Genomic DNA, 16,880 nt, shown 5'->3' with positions numbered 1-16,880 from the left:
AGAGCTGACTTAAGGCCCATGATCATTTTCCTATACAGAGCAAAAAGAAAATACCTGGTCTAGTAGTTGTTTCGAAGCTCGTCTACTCTATGTAGCGAGAAGCTTAGCGCCTGTTCTAGCCATGTTCTGTTGTACAGTACAGAAAATCAACATAGATTAGTCCCTTACCTTCCGCTCATTTCTGGCCATGGCCCAAAGAAGCATTCAGCCCAACTGCCGAAATTGCAGACGTAAACCTATACAAGCTAGTCATTCACGAGAAGGGATCAACTTTCTAAAAACAGAAACGCCCCTCCTAGGTATTCCGTTCCAAGTCATCTACAGCTGACTGTTGCCCGTCAAAGTTCTTAACTGTCCGATCTTATTATATTATTATATATCTGCGCGGAACTTATCGAAATTAATTTATTTATGTTAATCTAGAATAACAGACCGCTTTATGTATCCCTACCTGCAAAAAAAGGCTGATTCGATAAGAAAACTTTGATCACTTAGCCTAAACAAGTCTAATTGATTTCCTTTAACCGTCAAGAGCTTTCCGGTGGAAATAGTCCGGTATTGGCTGGGTACCTTTTAAACAATTCTGAATATTCTGGGCAGATTCCTACACTTTGCACTTCGCTGTCAAAAAATTTACCTTCGAGTCAATATGACAGCAGGTATATGCCCTGAATAGTAATATTAGGCCCTTATAAGCGGATCCTGCAGACCTTAACATTTATTACCTTCTAAACTAGTCGGGCTAGAAGGATAATTTTGTAATATTTGTGAGAAATACTCGTTTTTACTTTTTTTTTTCGCATTTTTAGGACAGCCATGTATCTATCATTAGCCATCCTATATGTAGTTTCTTTTCCTATAGCTTCTCAAAAGAAGTCAATAGTGGGATATGCATGCTCATCAACTACCCTTTTTGGAACATAGAAAGTCCCGTAATCAACCGGATTTAGATTGAGAGGATAAGCGCACTAAAACCAACGTTGGATGTTCCTTTACTTAGTCTAGGAAGCAACTGAGGCATAACGATAAAGTCTGGCGTCTTCATCGAGTAACTGAGTGATTTCGGTTGCCGTCTTAATAGTCCGTGAGCTTCTCAAGAGAATTGAGACAGCGAACGAGAAGATGCCCCTGGTGTCCGAGCTTAATTTCTCTGCAGAACGACGCCATTTTCTCGTCTGGTCCCGTTCCGGTTGGCGACTGTATCTCGAGGCGGATTTTTTGTTAATTAAATTTCCGCAAATTACATGCACTTTCAATTCGCCTGTCATCAATTCATGGAAGGACCCGTTTTTAGTTGGTTTCCGCGTTTCATCAATCGTCGATTAATTTTTGCAGCTCTGTGATTTTCGAACGATGAAAACTCGACTACTGAAGATTGGCCTCGGAAGCTGGAAGAGGTTTTTTCTGCGGAGCCCATTTTTTTCAACCGATTTTAACTCAGATGTTTTGCCAAATTGCGTTATATCCCATTAAGCAACATTCAAAATCTCAACGATAATCTGAACAAATTGAAAAAAATTTAAAGCTAGCTCTTAATTTCGGGAAGTTAACAATAACTTAGATAGATGCAAGTTTGTCTTTCTTTAAAAGTAGAGGCTGGTAAACCCAGGACATCCTGACAGACTGCAGGAGTCAGTGCCTAACAGAGATGACACTGCTTGCTATTTACTGTTCTTTATTATTACTAATTTAGTTCATAATAAGCTCTGTGTATCAGCACGAATGGCCAGTAGCTCGTCGCCGCAGCGAAGTTGCATAACTGAATTCTGTTATGCAGTTAGCCACATTGGCCTTCTGCTATCTATTCTCTTGATCCACTAACGATATTACTCATGCTTGTATTTCCCTGGAACTGATCCTATATGCCAATAATTTCTACATTAATTTCGTTGATGTTGTTACTGAGGCGAACGATGACCTCCTTGAGGGTCTTGATCGTCGACTCGGAGTCATAATTGGCAAGTTGTTACAGCCTCATCCAACAGGAGAATTTCATCTGTTCTTCTTCTTCTTCTTCTTGGCTTCCATTTAGATGAACAGCTGTGTGGTGCCGCATATCTCTAGTTCCATTTCAGCTTCCAGCCATGCTGGCGCTGAGAATGACTGGGACCTTTCGAGTTGGGGAACTGATCTTAACTGATAACTTGCCTTATATAGATGCTGCACGACAGCAATAAGCGTATGGCAAACGGTATGCGCATGTAACACTTTTAAACTCGGTTATATATATTCGACACTAAATATGTGTTTTATTATTATTATTATTATTAATCATTCAGGCTACCTGTATTGAGGTAGGTTTGCACAACTGTAGAGAAATGCGTCTTCAAAAATAACAAAAATGAGTCAAGTGCAGCGTTAAGTGGTCCGCCGCTCCAACCTATGGACATATTACCAGTCCTCATAACAATACAGATAGGGTCCAGCTAGCGACGGCATCCCGATGCCGAACTTCGAACAGTCGAACTCCGAATGAATATAATAACAAGTGTACATAAACTGATACGAAGTCGCACAGGGTCAAACTGTTTTCTTGGGCGGTAGCAAACGATTAAAAAGATGTCTCGTTCCCGGCTGACCATGTTACCTTATTGGCTGTGAACTAAAGACCTCCAACCCCGTCGAATTTGGGCCAGGCCAGAATCGCTCGATATACAGTAAGTCGTCGTCCGAATGGAACGTGAACCGCAGCATAAATAACTGCTGGCGCAAAGGACAAGCTGCTAATATAATATTGATAAGTAATTGATTTGAGAACAGCACGATCATGCTGCGCTTACCAGAAACAAACCACTTTAACTCATGAATTATAGATATCAACCTTGATGTATAGTAATCGACGTACAACAAACAAGTTTAAGGTTTAGACTAAACCGTAGACTATTTTGAGAAGCTATTTCGACCTGTTTCGACCAGCTGAAATAGGACTAATAGACATTGCAATCTGTGTACAAGTACGAATACAATTGCAGATAGACTGTCCGGTCCAATTTCAACTGTATAACTTATAACGGCTATATAATATTTATCGAAAAAATAAACCTACAGATTTCTCTAGGACTTCATTGGCCGCTATTTTAGCGGGACCACACATTGAATGGATACTATTGATCAATTTATCATTTCCATGTGTGTCTAGAAACACCGTCTATAGCTGACTGAAACATCGCTCCCTTAGATAAATGCGTAGATGTATACATATATGTGTATGTATAAGCGGGTGGTGTATGTAGTGGCGGTCATATGAAACTGAATCGATCGATGGTTGAACTCTGTATATGATGTTTCTCGTAGCATTTTTTGTCATCAAGCAGAATCGGTAGAAATTCACTTAACAGAACTGCTTTATTCTACCTGTTATCTGTTCTTATGTAATTGTTGGGGGTTCGATTATCAGGCTTATAACTTTATACACAAAGTATTCCACCGTAACGTGCTGCGCGTTCGTATGATATAAAGGCACACTGCCTACCGAATATTACCATAACGTAGATAAACAATGAATACAGCCAACATGTAGGGTACGTCTATGATGCGGATAACGTGAGTGGGCCTTTGCTATACTTCAAACATTTTTTATATTTGGCTTAAATTAAAAGACGCCTAGTTGTCATGTCTTACAGTTTGCGGCGATCCTAATTTTGGTAGTGAATTTCATGTTTTTTTTTTTTCTATATACTATTCTATATTTTCTATTGCAGGCTCTTGAAACTATTTGCGGATAATAATAGCAATAGCTATTATGAACAGATATTTGAACCATGTATGCTAGTCACAGTGCTTGCGTCTGGCACTGTGTCTGTGAACGGGTGTCCTACGAACACTTTTGTCGATTAGATAGTCAGATGTTTTTGTGGTCAACAAACGGGGATACATAGGATTATACTTCGAAACACGGCTTTATGCTACCTCCACGTATCCTCGATTCAGAATTTTTTTAACGCTACCGATCGTACCGGATTGTGTGTGTGTATATATATATATATATATTTATATAGATATTGCGTCACGCTGCGCACATATTTATAAAAACCGACAAATGTAGCTGAAAGCTACGTACACCTAAAAGCTAAAAGAAAAACCACGACGCTTTGCTCTGGCAATATTATCATTTTCCCATAGCAGCGACGTGTGCGTGAGCGTTTGTGTACCGAACCGTATAGGAGGCACGTTCGAGCGAAAATAAATGATCGCTGGAATTCTATGTTTCGAATATGCTTAGTGAGCGCCCATTTAAGCGCTGAATCGACTGATGCAAGCAACCAAATCTTTCCAAAAAGCTTTACAAAGCGATTTCGCGTAGCGCCCACTAAACTGCTCATTAATGTCACACTGTGATCCTGAGTGTATTGGCAACGCTCGACCAGTTGACCCTATTAGTTTGATAACGTTGAGTTACTCCATGCGAACTTCGGTTCCACTTGAACTTTAGTCATTAAGTCCCCCATTCATGATACATATATGGGTATGTATATATACACCGTAGAATAGGATTATTGTTTTCACAACTAAGAACTGATGTCCTAAATTGTGAGTTAGGGCAATGTGTATGCATGTCGGCGCACCACTTCAAGACGAGTTAATTCCATAAGTGGCTATGTCGCATGAGCAGAGCGTTCAATAAAGACTATATTCTAAATAGTCATCTAGTATTCAAAAACGGTGCAAAAGTAGTGAGAACAGTTGACAGTTCTTTGGAAAACGTGGCAATCGTAAGCCAGAAGGTAATACTATTAAATTAGGATTCTTAAAATATAGGAAGCGTAGTGATATAGTATAGCTTTGACTTACAGCGAGAACTAAAGGGAGATATTTAAGCAAATTTCTATTGGCAAACTCAGAAGGCCTCCTTTTCAGGAGTGAGTCGACTGAAGCTTGTTATTAATTGTGGAATTCTCTCGGAAATAGGTCGTTATTATCGTTAAATTGAAATTGTTTACATTGATGTGCGAGGTTTCCGTTCGGATCTGCTCTGAAGTAGTATCAGATCAGATGGCACTAGCTGTCTTCTATGAACAGTACGAGCCCGACAGAAACGTACTTGTTCCAGGATGCGCATGTTACCTTTAAGTCCAATAAGCAAATACAATGCCGCTTAACTAGGGGGTCACTGTTCAAACCAGTGCTCTGTAGGCTAGTGATTCCCTCATGCAACGTATACCCACCCATTGCTCGCGCGGCCCAAAGGTATTTCTGCTTGTGAACGTTCCAAGGAGCATCTTTCTACTTCCACTATTGTTAGCGTACAACTAGTCATTGTTCTGCGCATAATTTGTACCTACGTCACTAGCCTCTAACAGGTCAGCGTCGGTCCTGTTTACCGTTCGAATGCACGTAAGACTGTGCAAAAAAGTGCATGTAAACGTCGATTACTTCTTGAAAAGTTACCGCTTGCCTTTAGCAAAATTCTGCTTAGTAGGTGGTTTCGGTTTAAGCTTAATTATCGCTCAACTAATGGATCCCATACATACACGCATACATATATGTTGCGGCGGTAGAAGACGATCACGGCTGCTGTAACGGTGTGTATAATGATGGAAATAAATCTAATTGACGAACTGTTGGAGAGAGGCCCAGAAGAATATTTGCATTTGGTTGAATGGCTAACACCTAAATATAGCCCTTGACAAAATGAATCCGCTTGCATCAAAAATTATAATGCCCAAATGTTTGCACTATGTTATTAAACATCTTCACGTCTACTCTTCTAACTAAAAAGCTAACTAGCGGTTTAGCTGTTCTGAACCCCGCCAATGATACATAAATACGACATAATTTGTCGCCATTAAAGGCCGTGATTAATAAAAAGCCTTGGTACAGTAAACTTAAGCTTGGATGGTGCTAATGAAGTATTATCAGCATATACGTAGTATTTTCGAGCTTCCTTATGCACAGAAAAACACAAAAAGTCCTCTTCAAGGTAGCTAGAGCATATTCATACATACGCGAGTCGTTAGTGAACGGTATTGCTATGTAATATGCGAAAATGGCATCTCTCTTCTAAGGCAAAATGCAGTTGGGCTATACCATATACTTCTGACTCTGTTCGTTTTGTCAGCTGCTTTAATCAGTAGAGACCTGGGCATGTCCCTTAGCTTCGATTTCCGGAACCACATCGCCCGCCCAGTCAAAGCTTCATGCTTATTTGTATATATGATACTGGATGCGTTACTATCTGAGATTCTACCCAGTATCTATCTACATTGGTCGGTCTTAATGCTTTTCCGTAAGCGTCATGTCTACTATATGTTATCAAGAAGATGCAACTGTAATTATCAAACGTCTTCTGATGCTTACCGATATAATATACAGCATCGAGTTCTACGACTCTACTTGTGTTCCTTCCGCGACGTCCTGAACTCCATTAGTCGTCGTTCCTTCGAGCGAAAAGTGATGGCCTGGCCTGTCATTGGTTTATTTTAATCTGAATAACCTAAAAGGCCGTTTTTTTATTATATCGATAAATATTACGCATACACCTAAAGAACAGCAAAAGTGATACATAATAATAACAAAAACATTCAACCGGATAGTGCTTGCATGAGGAATCGTCAATTATGATGCTACACTGCTATCAAATTCTGTTACCATGTGCGGGATCAAGATGTTATCTGAAAGTTTCTATATCTCCAGGTGACATATTCTAAATCTTGTTCGTCCTATAGAATGGAATTATTGATAAAATGACAACATATTAATACTAATAAACGCTTTAAAAATTCCCAACATTAGGTGTCACTCAGATGGTAATAGGGCTAAGAGGAAGCACGAAAACGAAAGATACCGGTACTGGGATGAATCAGGCCTGACAAGACGGAAAGACGACTCGGTATTCTGCTATGACCAAATGCTTCAGGACCTAAAGCATCCGATAGGGCTACAGTATTAGTACCGCACTAGTTCCGATTCATCAACGTGCGCTAAAGAAAGTGGCTCTACAGCTGCGGGCTAGATGGGTCGAATTCGAAGGTGTTTCCTGCCACAATAATCTCCGCCTAGTCTGGCTCGCATTTAGAAAGTCGTTTAACGCACCTTGGCTTTGTCCAGTCGTTTAAAGAAAATTCCCCGCCCCAAAAAAAATGGCTGGATAATGAGGTGCCAAATATAACAGAATTAAAATGGCTGAATTTATTTCAGTGGTAGACAGAAAATATTACTTGAAGCATCAATACGGGGCAGCCAAAGGTCGTATGAACGAAATCATCCGCTTGTGATATGAGGTGAAGAATAGTTCTGTATTGACCACTACCCCGTCGCTCGTTAACCTGTAATTATTGCCGATTGAATAGTTAAAATGAAGCACGGCAGGCTTCGTCTCAATAGTAGCGCTTTTTGACAACAACTGAAAATAATTCGCCACCAGATACCAAAAAGACGACAACGGTCTATCACCATCACGGCGTTTACAACAACCAACAATGGCGGGGGCGTTTAGATGAATTCCTCATAGCTGCCGCTGCTGGCAGAAGGAGTTACCCTTCTACCCTTACTTCTTTATCTCATTGGCGGAATCTGCAACAGCTTCTATTTCGGTAACGATAATGACAGCAGTTGGCCAGAATCAAGTCCGGGCGAACAGCAGCAACTGTCTATACGACGCTTATTAACGGGATATGCTGTTGTCAGTAAAAAAATCTTATAATAATCAATGTGTGTACATGTATGTTTGCAATCTTAGTGCATAGAATCTGACGTGTTTGTGTGCTGGAGCTAGGGTTCGACAAATCGACTAGGTAGCTAGTTGCTAGTGCTGCTGCCGCCATTATTGTTATTAATACTACTAGCTATTATAACCAGTTCTGCTCAAACGGTTCAGGCGGTATACGCCAGACGACGAGCGGCCGGCTATCGACAGAAAATTGAGAGAAAATAGCTTGAATTCGAGTGAAGCTCATCTGAATTAGCCAGCTTTTATTCGATAATGAACGTACGATAATGAACGTACGAACTCGACATGATCCTTAAATCGGACAGACGTTTTACGCAATTTATTCAAAATACCTCCTACCTTCCAATAATAAACTGTTTTTCATGGGGGTGTACAGATAATGGTTGTCTAGACAATAAAGCATGATCATGGTTCATAAATAAGTGAACGTAACCAGAATTTGCTTCGTTTCCAGTCAAGTGACTTACCTAATCGTCTACGCAATGTAGGCGACACATAACGCAGACGTTTTTTTTTTTATATATTCCGAACTGATACACTCAGGAACGATGAAGTAGATACAGACTCCTAAACGTTTTTGGGTTTGTAGTGTTTTAAACTTTATTGCAGTATTGAATACAAGATTTGGCGGACTTCGTTAAACCGTAACCTGTCCTAAATAGGCGGAAGCAAAATTCCAAATTGATTAAATTCTGTGATTCATAAAAGAGAAATGCCCTGCTTTTAATACTCCGAAGGGACCGACTCTTTTTTTTTCTTAGAGGCGGCATATTTGAATCATGCTAATGGCCGCATATAATCACAATGTTTGCAAATTAATGCTGCTCGTGTCGTTAGCATTTAAGAAAGCTCTGACAATAACTGGCCCGTAAATAGATTCATCACCATTTTTAATTTTATCAAAGAACAATGAGACATCTCTATGATTCGTTAAGGTTACAACTTTTCTTAGTGAAAGACCTGTCAAAACTTTAAGCGATCTAAATAAAGCTTTTGGAAAATAATAGAAACGGCATTTTTTTGCTGCAGCAAATCTACCTGTCAAAAGGCCGAACCTAGTCATCTTGTCTGTTTTGTTTCCCGGTTGATACCTTTGGCTCCGATTATTGACGCAGTTAAGTCGTGGGGAACGCACTGACCACTACGTGGTGGTTTTTGACACCATTGCTGTTTCTTTGTCCTCGACTAAATCACTGATCTATTCTCGGCGAAACAACAACTAAAATTCATACTATATGAAGAATTAGTAAAAGCACAGAGGATGCAAGATCATTTATTGTATATAAGTTACGAAATGACTCTTTTATTTTTGAGATATGAGAGTATGATTAGAAAATCATGCGTCGTTCCCATAGACAACCAGCCTCCTTGTTTCCTGCAACAGTGGCTGGCAATGCTGAACGCTCTCTTGCACTCAAGAGTTGACATAATCAATACAAAAGTATTTCCTCTGAGAAGGACATTTATATCCTCAGAGTTTCCTGTGCTTCGTTGTGAACATGCCTGGATAGTTTTTGTCCAGATAAATGGAAGTTTTCTCACCGCAGGATCCAGAATCGATACCAACACTTTTGATAAATCTGGTATTCTGAACCAGTCCCCTGCAGCATTTGCGAGTTCTCTGAGAAGGGATGTTTGAAAGGTCCCGTCTCAGATGTTCCTGGGCTATATTCGCAACGTTGCGGCAGATCGTAGATGGCCAGTGATAGGAAAATCCGTTTCTAGTTGTTCTAAATGCTTTAAAAGCGTTTCGATAACTGCTATTGCTTAACAGATGGTGAGTAATTTTTAACATTTTTTCGGCATGATTGGTCTTTTTTTAGCTTCTATGGTGGTGCGTATTTTGGCGAAGATAATGCTTAGTGATTCACAAAATATAAGAAGACCATCGATCCCAATGAATTCCATCGTAAAGTCGTTCTCTTGCAGAGTTTGCTGCGGTTAGCGGGACGTCATGGTAATAAGCGTATTCTTGGATATGTGATTCAATGCATAGGCCAGACACTTCACTTAAATTAGACCCATGCGTTACGTCAGGGCCTCCATGACAGGGGCCCCATCCGTATCTAGTGTCACAACAGAAGTCAATAACATATCGTAGTAACTTAGAGCAACTTCAATTACCTCTTGTTGTACGTCTGCAGTTCCTCCTCCTAGTAGTTCTATAAGATCGAAGTTAAAGTTTGTTTTTATTTCCCGTATATGAAAAAACTAATATTAGCAGCCCGGAGCATATTCTGTGAGGTCCACTCATTGGTGACAAGACCGAAGAGCTTGCCTCCGATGAGTTGACTGTTCTGTGGCAATTTCATCACAAGCTCGTGGATGCGAGGGCATCGACTAGACTTGTACATATGTACACTTTTTGACTAGCTTTCGAGATAATCGGGGAACTCCTTAATTTTTCTGTGCCGCTACACACCGAATATTGTGTAGCCTAAACGGTTTGCATCCCACCAAAGATTCAGCACTGAAATAAGAAGCATGTTAGTAGAATTCACGTACACATATCTGATATTAAGATGTAAGCATTTTCATTTATATCACGTTATGGATATCTTCGTGTCGTTGTTGATAAATGTTTAAAATGTCATAATAGATGATAAACCACTTACCACCGTATTAGCTTAGTACAGGAACAGGATTTTCTCGTATCTCACAGGCTCCTCAAGGCCTGTCACAGTTTTATTTCAGCGAAATGTTTACTCAGGTAGCAATACGAAGCTACAGCTGTTGGTGGATACCCGCCACAACAAAAAAATAATAGCGATATTTCAGCCGAATGATAGACGAAATCTGCTGCCGTAAATATAATCAAACAAAAATCACACTACGTACTCTTATAGGCGGCATCGATGGCCGCTAACTATAACCATTAGATCCTGCTCAGCGAAACATATTGCATGTGTTTTTCGGTTTCACGTAGGCACAGATAACAATTTTTACTGACATTTTTGACCCCAGTTGCCGACTACCTGGTATATTGTGAAGTAACGTAAAAAATATAGATACATTTCAAGTGAAACATTTGAAGTTAACAAGCTAAGTTAAATGTCGTATCGCTCTTATACCGACAAGGTGCATGATACAATTACTATGATTATTTTACATTTTGGTGAATAATTAAAATGTTGGAGCTCCCAGTCACAGCGGTGCCATTTATTACCAATTGAACAACATGAACCCACTCGCCCATTATTTACTTATGACCTTTCCGTGCCTCGGCCTTGCCGCTGCCCTTATGTGACGGGAAACGAAGCGAAGGCGAAGTGAACTTGTTTTTTAAAAAATTTATTTTAATAGAATGAAAATGCGCGAAAAGTGGCCTAACGTCTTCCTGATACATTTCATTTGTTGCAAGGGCTAAAAGCATAATATGTGCCGATATGCGACGAAGCTTAAAAGTTCTAACTTTGAGCAACTTCATATGAGCAAACGAATAGCTTTAGCTAACGCAAAGGGCCTCTTTTAGACAACACGTGTATATACGTTATGTGACATAAGGAAACATAACAAGACATTCTCTTGACTAGATATGGCCACTGCTTAACCGGAAATGCCAATGGAAATGGGTATCCTTTAGTATTTGATAATGTTTATTTTTGCTTTATTTCTATTGCCCCGAATGTTTAAAGGTCGTACATTTACAGCTATGTGGAGTGTTCGTAGGGGCCTTAAACACATAGGCGTCTCAAAGAAAAGTAGATATACGTAAGGCATATACCATTGGTTGAATAATAACACGTCATTATTACAAATAAAGAGCAAAACGAGTCGCCCCAAGTCGCCAGTTAAATTTAAATGGCTAATATAGTATCTTGAATTTTTTTCGATCGATAGGTTTATGTGTACATATTGTGGGTGACTGAATCAGATATTGCCATCGAACTAATATATACCGATTCAAAGATCCTGTGAAATGAACTCTGCGAGATAAATCAAGCTAAACCAACGAATCGTCAGCCACTTCAAACAGTGTCAATGTTCGACGCATTGACTGCTACATGCTACACTTGTGGGCGAGAAATAATTTCTATATGTTTATATTTGCCAACGAACAAAGTAGAATAACATCTATATGATTTTCGTTATACTTGCCTGCTAACGACAAAGTCTCACAGACTGATTCGGTTCGTTTTCGTAGTAGCAGTGAAACCATGAATAAAACGCACAACATCGCTCGAAGAGTTGGTTTCCGGTCGGATCATGAGAAGGAAAGCCCGTGCTACGGGCCGAGCAGTACGAGCGGATGATGATAGATTGAAAGTGGTTACCAGACGAAAATATATCGCGAACAGGGGAACAAGCGGAATGCTAGGCAAACTCGTTAGCCCTGAGTGGTCTCAGCTAAACAGATTGGGCTTGAAACTAAAGTTTCCCTTAATTAACTTATGCAGGACGATGAAATAAAGACCCTTTAACAGTCAATCGAAATAGTTCGAGAATACAATTTTGATACTTTTCTTGGTTATATCCAGCCAAATTTTTGACAATGAGGTGCCTCAGCTAAAAAGGGTGACAGATAAACGAACATATGTATACACATATATTCAACCACATTAAAGTTCTAAAGCTATCAAGTTCTAATTAGTAGGTGCGACGCTTACTTTATTAGGTAGTGAAATTTTTGTGTTATCGTACAAAGAATGATAGAAATGGAACAGGGAAACCCGAAGCGATATTCAGAGGGTTGCTACTGTGACATCTATATATGTACATAGTGGCAAAATTCGTCAGTTATTGAACAATTCTTTGTCAACTATTTCCTCGTTAGTTGTAAATTAGACAATAGCACCTGTTGCCTACGTGGTTTGTCCTTATCTTTCAAGTTTGATATAGCTATCTATTCATCGACAGAAAAACTAGGGGACGGCCAACCGTCGTCTCCCAAAGCCCTCGTGTTCGTATGCGCATTGTGGTGGCTGGGCGGCGAAGAAGAAAGAGTTGAAGAGGTAAAAGAAGAGGAAAACGCTTGAACGACAGTTGTAGGCTGCGTTACAGAAAACGCTCAGAAAAGAGCAACGATCTACCCATCGGTCTTCCTTTATTTCGCTCGCAAAGGTAAGCAAGAACAACACAAAACAACAACACTTTGCTTTCTTTTGCCTATTGCTGTTATTGTTGCTATCGTGGTCGCCGCTGGTGATGGTGATGGTGCTGATGCTGGTCATTACTACCGTCACCGTTGCTTTTTAAACCCTAACAACAGAGGCTAGTTTATAGCCAATCGGCTGTGACCAGTGTAGTAGCACAACTGGTTGTGTCCGTCAATCGCACAAGTAGCTGTTACTCACATTACCCCCTCCCCCCTCCCCCCCACATAGACATCTGAAAAAGCATATACATACACAGATACAGCCTTTTGTAAAAATTGCGTTACAATTGATACCTAAGGTCCCCTGGGCCGCCGCCCTTTTGGGGGCTGAAGCCCACAAGACGCACTACAGCCGCCACGATTACTCCGCGTGTCTCTGCTTCTGTGCAATATCATTGGTATTTTTGCTATATATACGTTGTACCACTAACTATACTTAATGCTAGGGATGTATGAGCCATGGTGGGGGCATGACGACAACAAAAAAGTAGAAAAGAGTACTGACAAGTGCGAATCATGATTATTCCTAACGCATACGGCATATATAGTCGTCATCAGGTGTCACAGATATGATTACGTCGAGAATCAGCAAGTTAGACGAAAAAGAAACGACATAGACGGTCAAAGCGGTGCTGAAAACGCTACCGACATCAACACTTCAGAGTTACACAGGACTACCCCACAAAAACACCAATGCTTACTTGTCAAAGTGATAAATGTTACCTATTGTTAACGGTAGCGCTAATCATTGTTCCACGGATCAGCCAACATGAACTACCGCCGTCGCCCGCTGAGAATCCGAACAACTTGAAGGCCCAGCAAGGAGAGAAACGTCAAATTTGTTAATTTTTAAATCAGCGTATTGTATATACAATGCATGGTGCCTATGTAGCTTCGAAGCGTTGCTATGATCTTAATCATGGACAGCACCAAAACAGATTGGCTCAGATCACTAGCGTAATTTGAGCAGATCTGACGCAACTACAATCATTTTAAAGACTATTTAATACACTGAGAAGAATCGACGGATGTTAGCGCTGACGCATGGAATATTTTGAGCAAAATATGCGTCAGCGCCAAACAACCTTGCCAAGGACGTCTGTACGTCGATACCTCTAACTGCCGAATACTCAAATACATAGGTACACTGAAAAACGCAACAGGCTTTTGTTGTTCGTATTAGAAAAAACAAAAAAGAAAACTCAGATTTCCAGGATACCCTAGCCGAGATTAGAGACTAGATTCCTTCGATGAGCTAGGTAAGAGATAATTTAGCGTTTGAAAAAAAAATCACACAGAATTGTAGGTGGCAGTGTGAAGAGTATTTGATCTTCAGTGCAAGTGTTCTGTTTTCTACTAGTCAAAATTAAAAAAAATCTAATAATAAAACGTCTATCGTAAAAATAGGAATAGACGAACATCAGCATCTTAAGATATCGCAAACATGCTTCGGCGCGCCCCAAGTATTAGCGATTTCCTAATACGTCAATGCGGGAAGTTACATCGTGTCTAAAACATGGTATGCACATCAACAAGATAAAGCTCGCGGGGGCAAAAAAGCAGGCGTCGTTTTTCTTCTTATTAGTGATAATATATTCTAGAGCATATAGTCAATGGTGTAACGATGACAAAACTAACTCAAAGTCCAGTTTACATCGTTCAGGTGCGGGACATCGTGATTGGTCTGCCTTTTGCGTTAATGGACCGTTTTAATCAACGCATTTATTGGCCCGATCGGTATCGAAGCGAGACACGATTTCAGCGGATGGCGCGCGACGTTGGGGGACCGGCGCTTAATGGCCTTCTTGCAGGCCAGCTGTGTATGCTGGTCCCGCTCCCCCGTGTCACCATTAGAATGCAATAAACGGCAAATTTCAAAATGACTGAACCTTTGGCGATCGCAATAAATACGTATGAACATACGTATAGAATAGATGTACGAATCTGTGCGTGACATGCGGTTGTGGTGGTTACAGAATTTTCTATGGAGCACGATTTGGGAAGCAGGCAGAAAAAATACGGTTTCACTCACAGAGAGAGAGAGAGAGAGAGAGAGAGAAGAGAAATGGCGAACTTACTCGAAATATAATTATAATGACAATTTTACTGTTTTCTATTTTAAAGGCCCTAAATAAGCTATTCGATAGATTCGCACTCACTAACTTTTCTGTACAACTAGAGTATGGATCACAACAACTAAAAAGGGAGTCGCTTACTTTAACATTAATAAACTCTTAACCCATTGGATCTACATTTCACCACATGCTTATACATATATCGGCATTTGCAGACGCTGATATCAGCAGGTACGAAAAAAACATTCGAAACACAAACTTTACGAACGAAGTCACGGAAAAAATATGGCAAAAATGAGCTCTTCAGCTTTTCAAACGATTACAGACAAGATGTAATGTTGTTTTTCCCAATGTATTATGCCACGTTGAACAACCATAGTCTAGACAAGAGATTCTTTTGAATATCGGCGTTTTCATTAATAGCACATCTATTTGAGTAAGCAGGGCAACTCGAATGCGTCAGGATGAAGGCTCATCCAACGTGAACCTGGTGCCTTTAAAAAGGGGACCTTTGACCGCGATACAAGATTTAGTTCTATCAGTTTACCACAGCAGTGCATTGCCTTATCTGAGGCCTCTGAGGAAGGCGAAGTTCTTTTGTTTCGGTATTGCGCATGGAAGCGCACTGCGTCCACTAGCACCAATTCCTGTTTAGATTCAACAAAGGTTAACCTTCTCTACTTGAGGATAGAACTTTTACAATCTAACAAGCGCACTTACCGAGATGTTTACTCCAATCGTAGGCTTATAAGTACAAACCCATAAATACAACTACGAAGTTAAAGTGCCGCTCGATTTTCATAGCGCAAGCACAAAATGTGTTTGAAGCACTTTACATGGATATTCATAAGATTTCTGCTACATATAATACCCCTACGTGTACACAATTTCCTATGAAGCCAACCAACAAAAAAAGGGTCTAATTGCAAGTGGGAATATCGCTATGACAACGAGTGTTTCCACAAATATTTATACGGTATCGTTTGCAAAGCATTTTCATAAATGTGAATTAAATCGAAGAAGCGTTACGTAATTTTGACCAGCATACGCGCAGTGCTCTTCATAGAAGCAGCGTAGTCAAATGGGCTACCCCATAGAAAAACTTTGCATAGGACAGTCTTCTATGAAGGTTAAGTCCCACTAGTTACCGCGGCATACCATCTGACACATACTAATATATATAAAACGCTTCTTTGTGTTATCAGCTTTACATAGGGCGCCAAACATTGTTGTTGTTGTAGATGGTAAGATATTGTTATACTGTTTCTGAAAGGGTCCTTTGATATTAAGTTTCTCAGTGTTTAGCCCGCATATATATGGGCGGATCACCTTCTAGTTCACACCGCTATCCAGCCGACCGTTTCTTGCCAGCGACTCTTTTCTCGCACAGGCATAGCCGTAGCTGCCGAAATAGTCTTATTGATCTTATTGAAGCACCGTAACTATAACGAATGTCGCGCACAATTGGACGCGTCGATAGACATTTATATCCGTCCTGTGCATGCGAATGAAAGATTCTACAATAGACACTTTAAGCAAACGAATAAAAACAAGTGAGCATTCACTGTAAAGAAAGCTATTGTATACGAATTTTACAAGGGATATGGATCTCATTTCTAACTTCATTGATTGCCAGGTAGACATACATCTCGAGTCCCCAAAGGGGTACCTGTAATATGAAACATGTAAGTAGCTATTTTCAAGTTCCGATTAATAGTTTTAACAAAAAAGTTTGGTTTCCACCTACCATTTACGCCATACGAATCGGTTTTCCAAAAAAAAAACACTTAACTTGAATCCATCAGAGTGTTTCTCAAGCTCGACACTTTTAGCTCCGAGAACTGAGTCTAAGGATGATGCCGACTTGATTGAACTCCAGTTGAAGTTTGCTTTATAACTGGACCAAGTATTTATAAAGACTATTTTTAGCCCCAGGTCAGAAATAAGCCAATGTACCAAGACTCTTTGTGTATTCTAACTTGGGACATTTAATACAACTAATTCTTTGATATATTTGACACTTATCTACAATAATAGAGTA

General features: G+C 40.1%; 1 long non-coding RNA gene across 2 annotated transcripts; it reads left to right on the top strand.

Annotated features, from left to right (window-relative positions):
- Nucleotides 1–3,320: 3,320 nt before the first annotated feature.
- Nucleotides 3,321–16,299, top strand: LOC147755853 (uncharacterized). 2 transcript variants are annotated; one of them, XR_015326790.1, is made up of 3 exons: nucleotides 3,321–3,543; nucleotides 12,527–12,730; nucleotides 14,428–16,299. It is a non-coding gene; the product is annotated as an uncharacterized LOC147755853 (long non-coding RNA). The 2 variants fall into 2 exon arrangements; XR_015326789.1 differs by having other exon boundaries at nucleotides 14,414–16,299.
- Nucleotides 16,300–16,880: the final 581 nt, after the last annotated feature.

Source organism: Varroa destructor, unplaced genomic scaffold, assembly GCF_002443255.2.
Source record: "Varroa destructor unplaced genomic scaffold, Vdes_3.0 BEIS01000004.1, whole genome shotgun sequence".
NCBI classification, from domain to species: domain Eukaryota; kingdom Metazoa; phylum Arthropoda; class Arachnida; order Mesostigmata; family Varroidae; genus Varroa; species Varroa destructor.
Note: the sequence above shows the minus strand (reverse complement) of the source record. Positions and strands in the feature narration are given on the sequence as shown.